A 22,757-nucleotide genomic window follows, 5' to 3' on the forward strand; every position below is an offset into this window, starting at 1 on the left:
GCCTCTCTCTCTGCCTTTCATGAATAAATAAAATCTTTAAATAATAATAATAAAATTAAATTAAAATAAAATTGAAACAAAATTGAATTAAAACTAAAGTTCCTCAGTGGCACTAGTCATGTTTTAAGTATTCAGTAGCTAGTGGCTACCTCACTGCACAGCACAGCTATAGGATATTTCCCTCAATGCAGAAAGTTCTGTTGGGCAGCATTGCTCTAAATTATGTACAAATGTATTAGAGAACATGTCAGGCCCTTCTTTCTTCTGGCCAGATCATCATAATTTTCTAGCTCACACCCTCATCCGGGCATAAAGAAAAATGTGCTATGTATTTTTTATTTCACCCTGATTACTCTCTTTTCTTTCTTCTTTTTGCTTGATTTCTTATTCCATTGAAGTGTCCTTTATACTGTGAAATTTTTTTTATTTCTAGGAAGAGTGGGATATTTCCTTTGGCCTCATAATGCTCCATCTATACTTCTACTCTAGCATTTATTTATTATCACATTAAATTGATAGTGTTCATGTCTTTCCATTGGAGTCTGAATTTCTTAAATACAGAGACTATTGCTGATATGTATGTACAGCATCTATCATAGTACCTGGCACGAAGAAGACAATCATATTTTTAAAGGACTTAGTGGCAAGGATCCTCCCTAAATTAAGCACACTGGATCTATCCACACCTGGATCAACCTAGAATTTATCCTTAATACAATTACTTGTAAGGTGTATGATTATTCTTTTATGTAATTCAATTCATAACTGAGTGTAATGGGCTACATTGTGTCTCCCCAAAATTCATATGTCGAAGCCTTAACTCTCAGGTACTCATAATCCGGCTGTATTTGGACCTAGGGCCTTTAGAGAGGTAATTAAGTTAGGCTGGGCTGTTAGGGTGGGCACTAGTCCAATATGACTGGTGTTCTTATAAGAATAAATTTGGACATGCAGAGACATCAGTGATGTACACACACGGAGAAAATGTCATGTGAGGACACTGTGAAAAGGTGGCCATCTGCAGGTCAAGGAGACAGGCCTTAAAAGAAGCAACCTGCTGATATTTGGGACTTCTAGTCCTCAGAATTATGAGGAAATGAACTTATGCCAACCAGTCTGTGACATTATACAGCAGAGCTAACAAACTAATATACCTAGAAAGACATTCAATACACTGAAGTAATTTTTCATGCTATTAGTGTGTATATTGGTATGTATTATTAGGATAGAATGATTTTTTGTTTAAAGATAGGCTCCATGCACAGTGTGGAGCCCAACATGGGTCATGAACTCATGACCCTGAGATCAAGAGTAGGATGCTTAACCTACTGAGCCATCCAGGTGCCCCTAGGATAGAATGATTTTAGGATATTGGCAGGAAGCCAAATTCAAATCTAATTGAAGAAGTTCCTATTTGGCTGAATGTGTTGCTGGCCCCGAGGCTTCATGCTCAAACTTGGGAGTACTGGACTATACTCCTGGCTTTCTGACTTTGTTTCTCTTGATGGATGGCGATTTGGGGATTTTTTTTAAATGATGCAGTTTTGTAAACATCATGAGAGCTTGTGCTATTTTCCTATATTACTTGTCTCCAGCTTTGCATCATCTCATGGAGTGATCCGGCGTTGATCTAGAATAACTGTGCCACTTCTTTTAATCCCTATGTAGTACTAGATGGGTCCAATTATAATGATGCAAGAAGTAAAAAGGTTTCAGGGGGCAGGATGTCAAGTGGCTAAAATCACAGATATATTTTCAGCTTGCATCCATCCTCAGAAATTAGATTTGAAAAGCCTCAGGGCCAAGCCAACAAGCTAAGTAATAAAATATGTGGAATAATAAAACATGATGATAAAGTCTTGAATAAGAAACTTGATCTGGACAAGATTTCAGAAAGACATTGAGATATGAGGGATAAACCATCATCAGCTAGAATGATGAATGAATGAATGAATGAATGAATGAATGAATTCCAGCTTTATTGAGATAACATTTAAATATAACAACATAGATTTAAGGTATACAATGTGGTGATTTTGTATATATGTATGTTGCAAAATGATTATCATGATAAGGTTAGTTAAAACATCTATCACTTCACATATTTATATATTTTTTTATATTGTGGTAAGAAGTTTAAAAATCTTTCTTAGCAACTTTCAAATATATTTCAATATATTAGTTGAACTAATATATTAGTTAATAGTATTATTAACTATAGTCACCATGCTGTACATTAAATCCCCAGAATGTATTCATCTTACAATTTACAAGTTATAATTTATCATTTGTACCCCTTGATCACTTTCACCCATTTCTCCCACTTCCATCCACTGCTCCTGACAGCCACCAATCTGTTCTTAGTTTTTATGATTTTGATTTTTTTAGATTCTACAGACCACACAATGTTTTTCTTTTCTTGTCTGACTTACTCAACTTGGAATCATGCTCTCAAAATTCATCCTTGTGGTCACAAATGTAAGGATTTTCTTCTTTTTATGGCTGAATAATATTCTGTGTGTGTGTGTGTGTGTGTGTGTGTGTGTATAAAATTCATGGCAGTTGAGATTTAAATTCTAGCCTGCCTAGGATTCCTGGTTTAGTTTCTTTAGGACCATAAAGAGACTAAGTGCTAAGACAGATCATGACTCTGAGTTTAGATCTTTCTCTTGAACCAGTCTGACCCAGTGTCTATATTGCTTATGCTTTTAATGCACTAGACTTGAACAGTAATATTCTTTTTTATGGATACAACTTATTTCAAGCATGTTGTATATTTCAGTTCTCCTAACTTCTAGTGAAAAAGTATTTAGATCTCTGCCTGCTACGGAAACCACCACTGTTAGAAAGAGTTCTTCAGTTGTGTAGGTGGAATTTCTAAAAGTCCAGATATTAGTTACAATAGTTCTTTATCTTGGGCCATCTTTTTGATATAAAGACCTGAATGTTAGCTCTGGCTTTCATTATAAGGAGCTACATTAGGTTCTCCCTGTAGCTTGTCATTCTGTATGTAAAATTGGTCTATGTAGAATCACATGAATTCTGTGATTCTGTGATTCTACATGAAGTACGGTCTTCTGTTGCTCCAAGAGGAAATAACGCTGGTGAGGAGTCTGGCATGAGCACCAAAATATTGTCCTAAAGTTCATGTTTTATTGCCTTCTTGTAATCACCAAATGGCCACCCTAAAGACTGCCCCCTTTCTGTGGTCTAGCAGTAGAGGAATATATGGGCTGGTTGAGATAAGTGTGTGTGTGTGTGTGTGTGTGTGTGTGTGTGTATTTATATAAACATATGCCATAAAACACATATTTAACTTTCTATATTTTTTAGCTGACAGAGAGAGATAGCTACCATGCACCTAAGTTCATTATCTCACTCCATTCTCACATGGCATTTATGAAGGAGATAGTGAATGTCATAGTCTCCCAGATCCAAGGTCACTATAAATAAGGCTGGCTGTTATTGAAACCATTCTATGTGGCTTAGCCCAGTAAAGGTTAATTCTTATCCACAGTATTGATGTAAAGGTTCCTAGTTGGGTGGCTTTAATCCAAGTGGTTACTGAGGGATCTAAGTCCTGCTATTGTGTGACTTCAGCTATGTCTGAGACATTCACTTCTAGATGCACAGACTGGGGAGAGTGTGTTTGGAAAATGACTTGGAGTATTTTAGGAACCTAGTCTTACATTACTCCTATTCACATTCCATTGTGTGATGTCAATCATATGGTGCACCTAACTGTGAGGGATGCTGGGAAGTAGAGAGTGCACACTGGTATTGATGAGCTCTAAAGCTCCTGAACGTGTAACACAGTCTGTGAGTAGAACTCCAGAGACTCCAAAACCTAGAATAGAAAACATGTTTGGCAAAATCACTTTGAAGTCCTCTAGGTGCTTTAGGACAGTATGTATTTCTAAACATATTTATCAGATTTTTAAAAATCAACTTATGCATTTTAAGATATTTCATAATTTTTCTAGGGCATAATCCAAAAGGAATATGACTGTGGTGGACACAGAATCTTCAAGAGGGCTCTTGAAAATGACTTAGTAATCAAGTCAATAATAGTGCTTTAACAAAAATAGAGGTTAATAACAAAGAGAAATGAGTACAAGGATATATTTATTGGTACTCAAAGAAATTTTTACATTTTACAAATTTTTACACCACAAAATTTCTTGGTAAGATGTTTAGGGCAGTTGTGTGCACTCAAAGAAATTTTTACATTTTACAAATTTTTACACCACAAAATTTCTTGGTAAGATGTTTAGGGCAGTTGTGTGCACAAGACTACTTGTTTGTTATACTAATGTAGGTAGGCTTCTCTAAGTTGCCACTAACAATGAGTACACTAGTGACTAGGTCTCAAATGGCTGACATTAGAATTCATGCTCAAAATATTGCCTTTTCTCCCCAGTGAATACTGTAAGCATTTAATTATTGCAGTTGTCAGCAGTAATTTAGAGAGGTGCACCATGTTTCTTATAACTAGTAGCTTCTAAAATGGTAGAACTTATAGTAAGTGAAATATATTATATCTGTCTCACTAGGTATTTGTGACCTAGTGGAAGTCATTGGGGTTTTAATCTCGACCTGATTGTTCTGCTATGTGATCTTAGGCAAGTTATTCTAACTCTGTGAGCCCCAATTTCTTCATCTATACAATGAAGATTAAAAATATTTGACTTTACTGGGTAGGTTTATATAAGAAAGTGCACTGAAAGCTCTTAGTATGGCAATTGACATATATTGTTCCTCCAAATGTTAACTGTAATAGCAATTTAAAAAAATCACCATGGATATTATTACTCTTAGTCTCAATTATTATTCCTGTAAAATGGAGATAAAAATATCTATACTGCACTGAGAAATAAATGACTGTACATAAATGTCTGGCATGCAAGAGGAACTCAATTGAAATTATTTCCCTACCCTTTATAGACAAATCAGAACTTGAATTTATCTCTCCATTCAGTTGTACGACCTTTGCTACTATTCTGGATAAGTCCTTTAGACTAAGAGTCCTTTAGATTTTGAATTTTAGAGAATAAATCTGTAAATTTTCAGTGTTGAATGAGAAATACTTGGTGTTCAATATTTCTTCAGCCAAATTTTTTCCTCAGTTGCTTCCATTTTGGGATTATTGAGTTGGCTGAACCACTTAGAAACCGTACCAATTGGGCAGCTCCAGTGGCCCAGTGGTTTAGCACCTGCGTTGGGCCCAGGGCTTGATCCTGGAGACCCAGGATCGAGTCCCACATCGGGCTCCCTGCATGGAGCCTGCTTCTCCCTCTGCCTGTGTCTCTGCCTCTCTCTCTCTCTCTGTGTCTCTCATGAATAAATAAATAAAATCTTAAAAAAAAGGAACCATACTAATTGTAAACACCCTTAAGTATCCAGCAGGCAGTGGATAAAAAACCAAGCGCTTTTTTAAGAATATATGATTTTGTTTCCTTTTCTTAAAAAACAGCAACAACAACAACAAAAAACCCACAAAAAAAAAATAAAAACAAACTGGAACCCAATCCTTTATCCCTATTGTGTCCATTTGCCCAAGATATGTCCGTATTTGAGACAATAACTTAATATTCTTGAAGTGGAGGTAGTCTTTATGTACTTACACATAGTTAGGTTTATCTGACCCTAAGCCCATGCCCTTTCTGTCAAATTCTACAGATTAACTTACTTCCTGTTCTTTATTACAGGTACATAGAAAATCTATTATCTATTATGGGAGCTGTATAAACAAATAGGTTCTGATTAGTTGAGATTCTTGGATTTTTCTCTGTACTGTGTGCAGATTTAGCATTCATATTATTACCCTGGGTAATGTCCATTGCCATTTCCCAGAAGTATGATTAATAAGCACTAAACCATTTGGCAGTAATAATTAGATGCCTAAGTCAAGAGGCTGGCTATCACTGTGGAAAACAGAACGCAGGTTCCTCAGAGAGTTAAAAATAGAACTAACTACCCTACTATCCAGTAATGTATATATACACAATGGAACATTACTCAACCATTAAAAAGAATGAAATCTTGCCATTTGCAACAACATGAATGGTGGTAAAGGGTATAATGCTAAGTGAAAGAAGTCAGAGAAAGATAAATACCATATGATTTCACTCATATGTGGAATTTAAGAAACAAAACAAATAAGCAAAGGAAAAAGAAAGAGACAAATGAAGAATGGGCTGTTAACTATAGAGAACAACTTGATGGGAATCCAAGGGGAGGTGGGAGGATGGGTTAAATAGGTGATGGGGATTAAGGAGAGCACTTTTTATAAGCACTGAGGAATGTATAGAATTGAATCACTGTATTGTACGCCTGAAACTAATACAACCTTCATGTTACCTCTACTGGAATTAAAATAAAAACATTAATAAAAAAAACCTTAATAAAATAAGTGGCTGGCTATCCAATTGCAGCAGGTCATAGTAGTGCAGGCATCGACATTTCCCATATCAAGTCTTAGTCTCTCACATTAAAGATTTTTTTTTTTTTTTGAGATGTGGCAGGGGTGAGGAGGGAAGGGGCAGAAGGAGAGAGAGAATCTTAAGCAGGTTTCAGGCCCAGTACAGGGTCAGATGCGGAGCTTGATCTCGTGACTCTGAGATCATGACCTGAGCCAAAATCAAGACATTTTACCAACTGAACCACTCAGGCACCCCTTAAATTGAAGATTTTTAATTGATGATTTGAAGAAAAGAAGAAATAATACCTATGGAAAAGTATCTTCAGGTCTTTTGAATTCAGATTTAGTTCAATATTAAAATGCACCATTTTTACTTCTTGAATATAAGTAATCTTTCATTCAGAATCTGGTGTTTTCTACTGAACTATTGGTTTTGTGGTACTAGATTAAATGGAAATTCTCAACTGAGCTGAAGAAAGAAGTCATAGTTCTGAGCAAATTTAGCTGCATCCCTGCTTTAGTCTTAGAGTAGACTGTTCTTGAAAGCAATTCCTGCTGCCTTGGCAATTTCCCTGTCTCTTTTGGGTTATGGAAATTGCTACTAGAGTAGAGCTGTTATTCTTCTTGTTCTGTATTGCAGTCTTTCTCCCCATCCATGTTTCCTTCTTAATTAGGATTTTCTGCCATTTCTCACTACTTAAAGTTAGGTGAAAGCCATGATTCTCCAGGCTTCTAAGCAGCAACATGATTAGTAAGACCAGCTTCTGGCAGGAAAATGAAATTATTTTTAATGTTAAACAAAGTAACTGCAGGGTTCTACCTGCAGCCCAAGTCTAACTGGGAAATGATAAAAGAGGAAGTCAGGATATTACTCTCTGATCAAATGGACTGCCTTTAGACATGGCTTTAAAAAAAGAATCCCAACCCAAAAGCCACACAGCTGTAAGCATAAGATGTAGTGAAAAATGAGCCACTTGTAGGAGTTGGAAATTAGCAGATCCTCATTAGGGACCCAGGCAGGGGAAGCCACAGCAGGGCAGCTCTTTTCCTGTGGATGAACCTGAATCATCGAGGGATGGATGCATGGTGGGGAAACATCCGCCCCGGCGTTGCATTTGCCTAAGGGCAAAAATGTCCCAAGAAACTCCAAAACACCATTTCAGGGAGTTCTAATGCACTGAACTAAACTTGCTGATTTGTTGAGCAAGATGTCTGACCCCTTTGTATATTTTAAATTTACTGAGAAACCCAGCTTGAACTTTTCTCAGAAGTGTCTGGAGGAGATGGGTGTTGACCTAGTGAATTGGGGGAAGGTGCAGAAAGACTGAACAAATGGAGCAGTTCTGTCGAAGATTGCATCATGACTCACCCCTCAGGTGAGGCTAATACTTGCTCTCTTCAAATTGCTACAGTTCAGGAATCAGCATGGCTGTGCCCTTGCTAAATGAATGAAGACACACAGACCTATTAATCTTCAAAGGGCTTTCATTTACTCAACGTAAAGAGCAGCCTTGCTGGGCCGAAATTATAGTCTGCTAACCACAGAAAGATCCGTGCTTTCCTCGTAGAAGCAGTATTAAGGACAGTAGATGAAGGAATGTAGATGAAGTTTCCTGATGTGTGTGTTTTCACGTGTGTTTATGCCTGTGCCTACATTGCAAGAGAGCAGTAGTGGGTGTTCCGTGCAGAAAGCCCACATGAACATCATTTTCTACCCCTAGAAGGACATTCCTTCAGTGTTTCTACAACACTTTTTTGGAGAGAGGATTTTGATTCAAGATATCTCTTTACTTGCTTTTCCAACTTGGTTTAAAGGTACTGCAAGAACATCATTGGTTGTGTGAGCACGCATACACACGCGCACACACACATACCCCCCTCCCCCCCCCCAGGTCTGTGAGGAAGCCTGTAGGTAACTTTGACCTGCAGTGCACTTCTTTCTTTCCCTGTGGAGGTGGCCAGGTGATAATACAGCAGGAAAACATTAGAATGTGTAAGCTGTAGAGAAAAGCCACAGGGTAATCATTAACCTCAGGTGAGCAGCAGGCCTGCCCCTTGAATTCTCCGCATGCAGGGCTAACAGAACAGGTGGTGTAAGGCAGTTACCAGGGTGTAGAAAGTGGGGAGCGCGTCTTAAAAGAGACTGTAGTCTGTAATTATTTGGAGGCTGACAGTTGCTGAACACCTCCTCTAATGACACCTGACGCATGTCTCAATGTCTTACTCGGGCAGAAAGTAAACTACTTTACAACCACCTTAAGCATCGTAAGTCACTGCCAGCTTCCTGTTAAGTCAATTCCAGGAGTGAGGTATGGGTGGAATTCTCTAGTACTCTGTATTTAGGGTTAACCATTTAAAATGTATTTAAATTCTTGAAAGAAGTCTGCATTTATAGGTGCAATCATTACTTTTTGGATTATGATATTTAGGGAAGGAAAATGATGGGGAGTCTTAGATCCTTGAGAAGAATTCCAAGTTCTTCAGAAAAGTGCCCTATAAATTCAAGGTATAATTACCTGGATCATTGTTGTCATTATTTCCATCTAAACAAGTTTCTAGATGTATGGTTGGAAATAAAAATAATCTGGTGGAATGTCATCCTCGGGGCCATGAGAAATGTGCATCCTGGAAAGGAAGAGCATCCTGCTGGTGAAGACTTCAGAGCTCACCAACTCATGGCCTTTAAAAATGCAGAGCACGACACAATGGTGGCACCATCTGTTTCATTTTCTACAACTTAAGTCAGACCCTCCTTTGTCATGTATTCGTGTCATTGACTGAATTCTCTGCTGTGACTACAGTAGACAATACTACCTGAAACGATTCATTAAACTTCAGTTGACAGAACAGAGAAACAGATCATGAAGAAAATTTGCATTATTTCACTCAGATTGCACATCTAAGTAGAGGGAGGACATCTCATTCAGAAGAAGAGCTGGATAAACCTCTAGGGATGAGGAAGGGTAAGCCAGGTGAGCTTGTTCTAGAAATCAAAGGTGGTGACTAAATGGCATTTTCAGGGAAGCAGGAGCTGTTAGAAAGGGGTTTCGTTTGCTGATCATCACTGGGACATGTTCACATGTGCACGTTTCACAGTAGACATCGAGGTGCAGTGGATTTGTTCCACATACAAAGGAGAGAAGAATGGAAAATGATTGAGGGAAATCTGGGAGAGTCTACGTATTACAGAAAAGAAGGGAGAGGTCAACGAAGGAAAAAAATCATGAAGATTTAGCTAAAGTGGACATTAGAGGGAAGACTATCTGAAGGGTTTTAAGTTGTTCGATTCTGTATTACTCACTTACCGTGTGTGTGTGTGTGTGTGTGTGTGTGTGTTCTTTAGGAACACTCAGAGAAGTAATGAGTTCTGAATCGAGGTTTTCTCAGAAAAAGGGAAAAAGTGCATGTGTTGATGAACGCCAGAGCAAGAGGATTAGGAAAAAGCTAACCTAGAGTTTAAACATTTATTTTAGTTACTGAGTAGAAATCAAACCAAGGCAACTTTGTGGGGGGCAAGGAGGACTCTAATTGTGTTTGATAATATCTGGCCTAAGAAAGAAAATACTGAAATGCAATTAAAACAAAGGAGCCTGAAGGAAAGGAAGGAGAGAACAAAATTATTTTAATTGTTGTTATTGTAATTATTCATAATTATTTTTAAACAGTGATGTTGAATATTTCCACATTACATAACTACTCCAATGTTGTTACTGTTTTATTTTTAAAGTCCTTTTGATTATCTGAATCCTTGATGTATCACAACCCAGAATGTTCCTTTTATCCCTCTAGGGATTTTATGTTAAGGTTGAAATAACAAGCCTGGTGCTATCATGATATGCCAATTCAAACAAAATGAGAAGAGATCAAATAAATGATAGCCAAGTAGGATATGTGGAGATGTTTATTGAGCTGAATGATATTCTGGTTTTCTGTTGATGTTCTTCCCTTGGTTTGCCTTTGAAAACTAGGGGAACCCGTCTGCTCATCCTATATGGAGGCAGCCTGTGGATCATTAGGCCCCAAGAACTTCCAGATCTATGCTAGAGCCTTACCTGTGCTCTGACAGTCTAGATAGAGATCTAGCCTCTGCTTGAACTCCTTAGGTATTCACAAGGCTGACAATCCCATTTTCCGGACTGCTCTAATATTAAAACATTTTATGTAAGCAACAAGCCATTCAGTGGTATTTTCTAAGTTGGTGAACAAAACATTCTAAACCAAGGAGCTAGACTTGAAAATGGGGAGGTTGTAACTTGGGTCTGCCTACATTAGCCATCACCTACCCACAGGCATAGATAAAAGATGGAGGTAAAAAAAGGTTTTAGGAAAAACATTTCTTTGAAGAGCATTTTCTATATGTTGCTGGGATGAGAAAGAAGAATTAAGTGCTTTCCTCCCCCCTCTAAGTAAGAAGGCTTCGGGGAGGGATCAGTTGAAGATCCTGACATGTGTTGGCCAAGCCCTTGATTAAGACAAGTTATTCTTTTTTTTTTAAAATTTTTTATTTGAGTTCATTTGCCAACATATAGCATAACACCCGGTGCTCATCCCATCAAGTGTCCCCCTCAGTGCCTGTCACCCAGTCACCCCCACCCCCCGCCCACCTCCCTTTCTACCACCCCTTGTTCATTTCCCAGAGTTAGGGATCTCTCATGTTTTGTAAGACAAGTTATTCTTAAAGAGTCTAATGATGAGTGGCTGTGACTAGAGCTGCCCCTATATGGGCGGGGGGTCGAGAAAGAGAATCTCTAGGAATGAGCTGCACCTGCTCCAGTGGTAGCCTTCCAACATCTAGATTTGAATTCTCCTGAAGGGAACTGACTGTCGGTCAGGTTGAAAGGGATTCTACCCGAAGGGACTGACTAAGGGGCAAAAAGACCTCAGAGAGGACCACCCGAAGCACAGATGAGTCATAAACAGCCAGCTGGGCAAACGGTCTTGCTCAGGTTCAATGACCTGCAGTTGGAGATCCTTAGCGGAAGAGCTCCAAGGAGTCAATATCACCAGTGAGGCAATCTATTACCCAAAGGGCCCTGACCATAACTCTAACAACCTGGTATGGTTGGGCCACTTCCCCTTGAATCCTCTTACTACGGGGGGTCTGACCCTGGACTCATCAAAGGAGTGGCAGAGAACGAGGAGAAGAGGGGGAGTTAGGAAGAAAGAGGAGGTCAGCCACTCATGCATTTCAGATTTCCTGCCCAGAAATGGGGAGAGGGAGGGAAAGAAGAAGCTTCAAAAAGGATAAGGTAAGGAATTCTTTTTTTTTTTTTTTTTTTTTTTAGGAAAGGAATTCTTAATGTTCTTGGATAGAACTTTTACAATGTTTAAAATTAGATTTTTTTTTTATTATTATTAAATGGGACTGAGAGGTTGGCCCAAATTCCATCACTGATTTTTTGGGGGTTTTTAAATTTATTTTTTATTTTTTTGTTATTGCTCTGATTCCCATTTTTAAAGAGTTTCTTCCTTTTGTGTAGTATTATTTAGAAATGTAAATATTCCCAAGGTATTATTTATCAGATATATAACACCTTCTTGAAAATAAATTTGGGTCACTTTCACATTGACCATCACATTAGTACCAGAGAGCAGGAGAAAGAAGGCATTTTGCTGGCAGGGGAGGGCAGACAGGAGGGAGAAAATGATGCTCAGGAAAAGCAAATGTGGACAGACGGAGTAAAAACTATTGTATCTAGCTCCCAAATTTCCTAAAGTGGTTCTTTTAGTCCCACAAAAGTAAAACTTGAAAAGTAATTTCATTCAGAGCCACAGAAACTTTGGGATTAATGGCGCTGGAGCTGAGATCTATTTGACAACTTTCATTCATAAAGTAGAAATAAGTAGAGTCTGTTGGTAACATATTTTATGAGAGAACAGAATCTCAAAGAGCCAGGGGTTAGAGTGGGCAAAATAAGGAAGTGAGAGAATGTCACAGCTCAACTTTCCCAAGAAGATTTTGTAATTCTAACCATGTATGTGTCACAAGAAGTCGCTGATGCTGCCCTGACTTGCAAAAAGTACTAAGCAGGGATGATTGAATAAAGAATGTACTGAAGTATCAGTTTAAGGCAAGTGTGTGTAAATGTAGGGGGCAAGAGGAGGAGAGGTATTACTGTGCATGAATGCAAAAGATTTTTAGTGGTATAAAGTAGCTTTTCTGGCTTAGTGATATAGTTTGGACCTATGCAATAATATTTCAAACTCAAATGAACATATATATATTTATATTTATAATATTATAAATATAGATAATATATATTATATTATATATAATGTGTATAATATAATATATTTATTTAATATATATTTACAGAAGAAATAAAAGATGCTATGTGTTGGAACTTTGGAAAAAGTACCCTCTCTCAAGTAGGGTTCACATAGCTCTTGGGACTTAGAAGAGGAAATTATGATGAGGGAAGCCATGATCTGATGCAGTGGCAATAGCACATGTTATAAGTGTGTGACCATGTTTACTCCGTAACTCGAGATGATTGCAATCAGTCATCTAACCTCAGCTGTCGTAGGTGCCATTAACAAATTTCTTATAAGCAATAGATTCTACAAAAGTCTGTTGTGTTTTTGGAATCATGTGAAATACAACCGCTTTCACTTTTTACCTTTTATTATTTTAAATGTGTTCAACAATTCTTACAACAGTCCTTCCATTTCTAGATTACCCCTACCTTTTACGTTTCTACCTTTAGTTTGTGCTCTTTTATGCTTGGTCTTGGCCATTTTTACTCTCATCTGAATTTTACCTACAAGCCAATTAGGTGAAAGGTGTCAAATGAACTAATTTTATTATTTGTTTAACAAAAATTATTTGGAGGGATAGATATTTAGGTTACAGGCTAACCTTAGTCTTCTGCATGAGTTAGTTATTTCAGTTATTGTGCTTCGGGCTTATTACTCATGATCACACTATGCATTTATAAGTCAGTAATACCACATGACTTAAATAAAGATCATCTGGTTTCACCTATTGAGGAAGCAACAGAGAAGGCAGAAAGTCTTACTTTGGGCAATGTTTGCTTTTTATTTTAATGTTTGAAAATGAAATTTCTGATCATACATGTGGTTAGTGTGCCTCTGCTTTAACAGAGAGGTATTGTTGAACTACTCTTATAAAGGTGTATTAAGTATTGAGCTATTTCTGCTTCACTTTGGACTGAAGTCCTAATACAATCAGTGCTGACTGTATCCATGTTCCAGAAGGAAATACTGAATCATCTGTACGGGACTTTAAAGGAAGTGGGTATTGAGTGGGAAGGGGATGTTTTCCTCTCATCTCAGATGCCATGAAAGGAGCTCTAAAGCAACCATTTGGAGGGCTTACAGTACAGTGAGGATTGGTGCTTGTCTCAGGCCAGAGAATGCTATCTGCTTGGGGACCTGGTGGTAGTAGAGCATTGGGATACCTTGGGAATGGTTTGTGTGTATTATGGGTTGAATTGCTTTCCCTCCAAAAGCTATGTTGAAGTTCAGCCTCAATACCTGTGAGTGTAACTCAGCTTAGAAATAGGGTCTTTAACAGAACATGAGTGACTCCTAACTCTGGGAAACGAACTAGGGGTGGTAGAAAGGGAGGTGGGCGGGGGGTGGGGGTGACTGGGTGACAGGCACTGAGGGGGGCACTTGATGGGATGAGCACTGGGTGTTATTCTATATGTTGGTAAATTGAACACCAATAAAAAATTTTATTAAAAAAAAGAAATAGGGTCTTTATAGATGCGATCAAGTCAACATGAGGTAATACTCAATTAGGGTGGGCTCTCGTTTAATAAGACTAGTGTCTTTATAAACAAAGAAGAAGAGGCAGAGACACGCAGGGATAAAATGGCCATGTGACGGCAGAGGTACAGGTTGGGGTGTATTTCCAAGCCAAGGAATGCCAAGGGTTATTGGCAAATACCACAAAGCAGAAGAGGCCGGGAATAATTCTTCCCTACAGTTTTCTGAGTCAACACGGCCCAGCCAACACCATCATTTTATACTTCTAGTCTGCAGAATTGTGAAACAATAAATTTCTATTGTATTAATCCACGCAGTTTGTGGTACTTTGTTATGGCAGCCCTAGAAAACTAACACAGAGTGTAACTGCACTCCTAAAGGACTACAAAGTTTAGGCAGTTTTCCACGGACAGATTGTGAGTCCTCTGAGACAAAGAGTGTGGTAAAGGTCATTTTAGATTTTATTCAAGTGGTGTGCTTGAAAGGGCAAGGAAAAATCTGAAAAAAAAAAAAGGTATTCTAAGTATACAGCCAAAAGTCCAAAAGCTTAGAGAAGAGTTCTGAGCAAGGGAGTATTTGCATGGAGACCTGCTAGTAACAGTTTTTCTATGGAGGGTCTCCCAGGAACCCAAGAATGCTCCCATAAAGGAAGGGTCTATAACACAGCTATTTCAGGGCCCATCATATAAGAACTCTCCAGCCCCTTTGCCTCTTCTCTCTCTTCTGTTTAGATCCTAACTAGGTAACAAGTCCACGACAGCCAGGTGAGGGAAGAGGTACTGAAGCACAAAGAGAAGGAAAAGGGAAGAAGACAATCACTCATCACAAAGGTCTGGGACTGCAGTGGGGCAAATATTGGTGACAACTAATCTCTCTCTGAGAGAGATGAACAGACTATCCACACCCTGACACAGAAATATTCTTTATCTCTGATTGATTTCCATAATGTTGTTATAGTCTTTTGTCTCTAGGAGGAAACACAAGACTTTTGAAAATACTAGATTTTTTTTCTTGTACTAGATATTCAAATAATCATATATAACCCAAAGGAGGCAAAAGATACTTCTAGAAGATCTAAGATGTCATTAAATTTGAAGGATTTGTACTCTCTGGTTGAAGGCTCTCTTTTGGACCACTTATCAATATTGGAGTTATATGTTTCTGATTGTTAATTTTTTTGTGTTCTCCTGAATGAACAGGCTGCCAACTATCACAGCTTTACTAAATGCAATCAGAATTTTCTGTATCATATTTTTATCAGTTTCATCAACATGCAATAGACAGCACATATATAAAATGTACAATCCGGTAAGTTTTGACATATATCTTCACTTTGATATGGTAACTACAATAAAGATAATGAACATATCTGTCAATTTCCAAAAATATCCTAATGCCCCTTGGTAATCCTTTCCTGTCACTTTTCTTTGTGAGATGATTTTTTTTTACTTCAATTTAATTTCTTTAGTGTGTGTGTGTATATATATATATATATATAACATATATATATATATGTATATATATTCAGGCTATTTCTTCTTTTTAAATTTAAATTCAAACTAGTTAACATATAGTGTATTATTAGTTTCAGAAGTAGAATTTAGTGATTCATCAGTTGCATATAACACCCAGTGCTCATTACATCAAGTGCCCTCCTTAATGCCCATCACCCAGTTACCGCGTCCCCCACTTCAGTAACCCTCAGTTTGTTCCCCATAGTCAAGAGCTCTTATGGTTTACCTCCCTTTCTGTTTTTATTTTATTTTTCATTCTCTTCCCCTATGGTTAACAGTTTTGTTTCTTCAATTCCACATGAGTCAAATCATAGGGTATTTGCCTTTCTTTGAATTATTCTGCTTAGAATAACATACTCTAGTTCCATCCACATTGTTGCAAATGTCAGGATTTCATTATTTTTGATGACTGATATTCTGATATATATATACACACACACATGCACACACAACATCTTTATTCATCTGTTGTAGGACATCTGGGCTTTCTCCATATTTTGGGTATTTGTGGACATTGTGGCTATAAACATTGGGGTATGTGTGTCCCTTCAAATCACTATTTTTGGATCCTTTAGACAAATACTTAGTAATGGAATTGCTGCATCCTAGGGTAGCTCTATTTTTAACTTCTTGAGGAACCTCCTTATTGTTTTCCAGAGTGGCCGCAGCAGTTTGCATTCCCACCAAGAGTGTGAGAAGGTTCCCCTTTCTCCACATCCTCACCAACATCTGTTATTTCCTGAGTTGTTAATTTTCAGCTATTTCTTAAGTAAGTGTTGGGAGTTTGTGTCTTCAAGGAATTTGCCCATTTTATCTAAGTTGCCAAATGTATTATCATCAAGTTGTTCATAATATTCCCTTATGATTCTTTTAATATATGTAAAATCTGTACTGATACCATCTATCTCAATTTTGCTATTGATAATTTGTCTTTTTCCCCCTGATCAGTATGGTTAGAGACTTACAGATTTTCATTAATCTAATATAACCAGATTTTCATTTTGGCACTTGGTTTTTCTCTTGTTTTTATTTCTATTTCATTGATTTCCACTTTGATCTTTTGTTATTTTTCTCTTCGGAGTACTTCAGATTTAATTTGCTCTTTTTTTCTTCATGTAGAAATGAGACCTTTCTTTTTTTTTTTTTCTAATATAGGCATGTTAGTGCTATATGCTTAGTACTCCTGTATTCTTTTGCCTGCATTGCATAAATTTTGATGTGTGTTTTCATTTAGTTCAGAAAACTTTCTATTTCCAATATCACTTTTGATTTCTTCTTTGACCCATAGGTTACTTAAGAGGTTGTTATTTAGTTTCCATATATTTGGAGATTGTCCAAATATATTGTTGATTTCTAATTCAATTCTGTTGTGGTCAGAGAAGTATTTTCTATTACTTGAGCTCTTTTTTAGCTTGTCCTGGCTTTCTTCTCCCTACACTGTGGCCTGGAAACTCTCTTTGGGCGAGTAAGATGGGCATTGTAGGCATTATCTTATTTATTTACAATTTTGCAGGAATCACAGTCATTTGTTGTGAAAGTAGGTAAAACTTTTCCTTTATACTCTTAGAGTCTCCAGCTAGGCCTGAGGATTAAGTTGATATAAGACCTATCAACAGGAGGAAATTAGAGCAGTTTTAACTTTACATGTTCTTGAGAGTCTTCAATAGGAAAATGGAGACCTAAAAAGTGGTTAGGCCTAAGTTTATGTACTAGGTTGAACAAAGAGTAGTAATTGTGAAAAAGCAACTAGTAAACATGGGGAGGCTAAAGGAAGAGTAGGTTCATTTTAACAGGTTTGTCTGTACAGATTTCTCTTGGTCTTGACTTCCTGTCTCTCATGATAAGAATTTTCATTTCCTCCTGGTATAGGGAAGGCATCTCCTTGGGGTTTTTAGCTTCTAGGGAGAAACTGTGAGGTCAGCCTGCCTTTCTTGTATCTACTATTTTTCATATGCCTTTAGCTCAAAATAGGGTCTATGCCCAATGAGGATATTTGGGGTGGCATATTCTAAGACCCTTTAATTCAGACCCCTTGATGTCCAGTGTCTTAACTGTTTTGTATATATTCTGTACAGATTTTCAGTTGCTTCAAACAGGAAGAGAAATATAGTCCCTGTTACTCCATCTTGTTAGAAGTATAAGTTTACATTTAAGTTAAATATTCTTTTTATGTGCTTTCATTGAAGCTGGTGTATCTGAGTTCCAGATTGAACTCTGTCTCTATAAAAACAACAGTGACAAAGTAACAGAAAGAACCTATAGGAAGTAGGCAAAGTATGTACTTGGGTGTTGTCTGCCTGGAAGAATGGAGTTCAGATAAAAGGATAGTGGGATTTATCATGCTTATAGAATCTAACCACTAAATGTTAAAAATGAAAGGCTAATCAGACTTAAGGACACCATGAGTATTACACTGTAGTTGACCATAGCGGTATAGTGTATAACAGACAAGTTTAAGTGGAGACACAGGAACCCTAGGGTTCTAGTTTTCATGTTGCCATTGTGAGATACTGTCAGGTGACCTATCTCATTAATACAAATAATATATTGAATTGGAAATAGATATCTGGACAGCATTCACAGAAGTTCTGATCTAATAAATTTGAGAAAGAACCCTGAAATCTCTATTTTTATAAAGCTCCATACAGATTAGGATGATGCAAAACTAGTTTTGGGAATCACTTGTCTAGATGATCTCTGAAATTACTCTTTAGCCTTAGTCTTATCTGTATTAAACTTTAATAATGGCAGTTATAGCTATTGTTTTCTGGACCCTTGGTATGCATTGTCTTGGCTACCTTACATACATGTCCTCTAATCAAAGAGTCCCTTATTTGAACAGAGAGATTTTATTATGGATTTTATTATCTTATTTTCTGAAAGTTGAAATTTCTTTCTTTGGAAGGCCTAGTAATTGGCCCAGTGCCACATGTGTGGATTCTAACTAGGAAATTGTTAACTTAGATTTTATTTGGTATCTATCATCAAAGCTGTGCTTTTTCTTTTTTATCACCGTATCTACAAGAATATTTGATAACACCAAGTAATTCATATATCTTTAATTGTTTTAACATTATTGGTTGGTTTCAGTCAAATGTATCAAAGGTGAAACAGTCTGTAAGGAAAGAGTTTTACAAACTTTATAGAAGAGAAGCACAGATAGAAGTAACCTATAGATTATGGTTAAGTAATTTTAAGACATAGTGCTTTATTGAACACTTATTTATACTAATCTAAGAGCTCTATCACATTATATATTTTAGTGATTTTACATATTCTGTGGTTTCTTAGTGAAAATTTGGCCATTATTCAGTGATGTAATAAATCGAATGCGTATATTAACTTAAATTCTTCACAACACCTTAAAAAACAAAATACCTCAACTTTAGGTAATTTATATGCACTTTTCCCCTTCAACCCTCTTTTCCCTTCTAATTTCTTCCTCTTATGATCCCTTTATTTTTGGAAATGGGTCGATAGTCATGATGTAGATTTGAAGAGACAATGAGTATTATACAGATCGGTTTTAAACAAATGGCCTTTAACCCTTTGATTCAGGTAAAGTAGAAACTATTTGTGTATCAGAAGTTCTACTAAGATGCTAAAGGATGCTAAAATTAATTTTTAAAAAAGTACTTTGTTTTTAACCTTGGCTAGATGTTTAGACATACGTGTTCTCTTCATGGGTGAAGTGCTTTGAGTATTTTAGGGGAATGCTTTGAGTTGAGGTCATTGATTTAAATTCTCTCCATTTCCTTCCTTTCCTACCCTATTGTCTTTGTTTCCCCTCTCCCTCTTTTTAATTGGAGCTTATCTCAAATGTGAGTTGATCTGAATGGAGTTGCAAAGTGAAATTAAGCAATTCCCAGGAAAGAAGTGGGGGTAGCAATACTTTAGAAAGCTTGTTAATTTCTCTTTTTTCCACTATGCCTTCCTGCTCTGCTCTCAGGCCTCCCTTGGAACCCCTGGAGAAGAGAAATTAACAAGCCCCCTGAAGCTGAACCTCTACAGCCTTTCAAGGGAATTGGTTAATTTCACTTTGCTGCTCCATTTGGAGCAGCTGGGGGTACTGGTCTTAAGGGAAATAATAGGGCCTAGTGTTTGAAATCCCTTTACATTTTTAAGTAAAATTCTACTAACTTTGCTTATCAAAGTAAAAAATGGTATTCACTGTATGTCTGCGAGACTGGTTTAGATACTGACACAAACTAATTATGTTTTTTTTTTCCTTCGATTTTCATTTCTTAAACCAGTTTGAACAGATCTTCCCAATTCTTTTTTGATTCCTAGTATTTACTGTATGGATTCTTTGGCAACACTGGATGATTACCTTTATGTATGCAACAAATACTTAAGATGTATCTTTCTTTCTAGTATAGTTCTGACAAGAGTGCCCTTTACCTCTTCCCCTTTCAAGAATCTAAAGTACTTTCTTGGGTCCTCTTGTAGGGAAACCGGTCATGGTCTCTTAATGCTAATACATTTCCCAGCAGGCCTGTTGATAGGCTTCACCCAGAGGGCATAACAGAAAGAAATCAGATAGCCCCTGGTAGCTCTTAAACTCCTCTCCTTCCTGAATTCTCTTAACACTTAAGTAACACTAGCAAACTTTTAAATTCACAATCCATTCTTTTCCCAGGTTAATAAATTTATTGAATGTTAATAGTTTTAAAGTGTACTCTTGGGGCATCCACCATTAACCTCTTTCCATCCTGAGTCTTAAGTATTTAACTCTTCCCAATTCTTCTCAAAGATGTTTTAATGACTGAGCTTCATCTTTTGCCACATGGTTACTAAATTGTCTTAGTTCCTACCTGTGAAGAAGTTTCTTAAAAATCCTGCTAAGAGTCTCAAATGAATTGCTTTTTCTCTACATGTATGACTATTCAGTTAGTTCCAGAATAGCAAGAGCAAACTTGAAACAGGCTTGCAAAAGTTAACATTCAAAAATATTGCAGTGCTTAGAGTAACTTTCTTATTACTCACAGGCATTCCTGACAATCAGAAGTAGATGCTTCTTTCTGATATTAATTTACATAGTTTCTATAGATCATCAGTTGCGGGGAGTGCTATTGTGTTGTGAATGTATCAAAAAGTATTCCTTTGGAAAAATCATAGAAAACTCTAGTTTTGACATCAGAACCTCTGACAAGTAAATCTGTTCTCATTATCTCAACATCTATCCTGGCTTGTAAAAATCTTGCAGGTTTATGAAGCATCGCGGTATCCTTCACTACTTCCTCTTGTTCTTCAACATAAAGCTGCCACTTACACTAAAACAAGCTTGATAAGATTGTCTCATAGATCCAATTCATTTAAACAGAACACTGCTGCAGACACTAATGTCCTTTTGCTGCAGCTCTTCTGACTTAGGGTATTATGCTCGAGAGTTAAGAGGATGAGGTACAGATATACTATATGCACAAAATTACCATTCATTCCTAAAGGGTTAGAGCCTTAAATATCAAGATATTCATTCAAATGTGCATGGAAAAAAATGCTGTTTTTGCACTTTCTCAAATGAGGCCATAGTCTTAAACCATCTACTATACTATCCTTACTAAGTGGACAATAAGAGGAATAATAAACCATGGTTCATTTTAGATGTTAACCCACATCCAAATACCTGAATGACCTTCTCTCAAAGCTGTTTTAAATAAATGGTGTATAAAATACACACCAAGAGAGTCGTAAACGGCCAAGGTGATATTTGAGGCCTTATGGGAGGTACTCATTTCAAAAATTCTATGCTCTGTCACCTCTAATGATCTTTGGCTCTTCATTTAGCTGAGAGTTGGCTTTTTAATGAACAAATGCCCTAACCAGTCTAGATGGCATTCTTATTATGGTCATATATTTTGGAGGGGGATAGGGAAGAAAATGATATAAGAAGGTGTAAGGGGAGTAAAAGAATCTCTGGGAAATGGAGGGCATCCTTGTCCCCATCAAAGTAATGATACATTTGGTAGGATGAAGGTGCCTGTGGCAGTGACTGCCAGTTTGATGAATGAAGCCTGACATTTTGTACCCATGAACTTTGGGGAGATGAGATTTATCTGAGTATTTGTTTGACTGTAAATCTGAGCCAATGGGCCCATAGTCCGGCCCATAATCAGTGTGAGTGTATCCTTTTTTTGTCAGTTCCAGAAATCTGGATGTTCCCTGGGGTTAGAAAACAATACTGGGGCCATCTGAGGTATTCCAGGAAGTGTTGGACCAAGTGAGAGGCTTCTAAACCTTTTGGAATGTCTTGGATTCTTGCAGTTAGGGAAGGAAGGGGAAAGAATCTAAATAATTTGTCAGGTTTCCACTAGTTATCTTGGCCCAGAACTGTCCCCATGGAGGCATCTTGTGGAGTCACAGACACCTTTGTTTTCTAATCTGGACTCAAAGCCTCAGAAACTCACGGACCATACTGGGATCCTGCTAAGAGTTAAATATAAATAGTGCAGCAGCATCAGGGGCTTCTAAGTGAAGTAACAAGAAGAATTTTCACTATTATTACCTCTGCCTCAATTGGTTTGAATTATGGAGCAATGGGATCTTTGATTCTCCTTGGTGATTGATGGTGACTCCTTAACAGCCCTTTCTTTATGGAAACATCTCTTCTTTACATTTGAAACAACATATTGGGAACCAAGAGCTCTGGTTTATGGTAGCACCTTCAAGCACACTTGAAAAAATTGTATTTGAGAAGTCTTTGGGCTTTGAAGGTGGTCACATACCACTTTAAAACCCATTGTGCCAAATGACATGACTCTAATTACACTTGGAGGAATTACTAGTTTTTTTGTTATCAAACAGAGACATTTGCTTTTATACTATATAGTGAGTGATGCCAGACTAATCATGAAGCACAAATGGCATGTGATAATTGCTTTAGTAAAATTCCATGTGACTTATTTGTCACCTAGGTACAGAGTAGATCTGCATGTATATTTTCAGTATATCAATTATACTTGCTTGCAGCATCTTTTAGAATTCTTTTTAGAAATCTACATAATATTTTTATTTACGGTAGAGGACCAGAAGTTAAAGAAAGGTAGCTTCTTGGAATTCTTTTCCATGTATAGGACTCCAGATCCAAA

Source organism: Canis aureus, chromosome 20 (genome assembly GCF_053574225.1).
Source record: "Canis aureus isolate CA01 chromosome 20, VMU_Caureus_v.1.0, whole genome shotgun sequence".
NCBI classification, from domain to species: domain Eukaryota; kingdom Metazoa; phylum Chordata; class Mammalia; order Carnivora; family Canidae; genus Canis; species Canis aureus.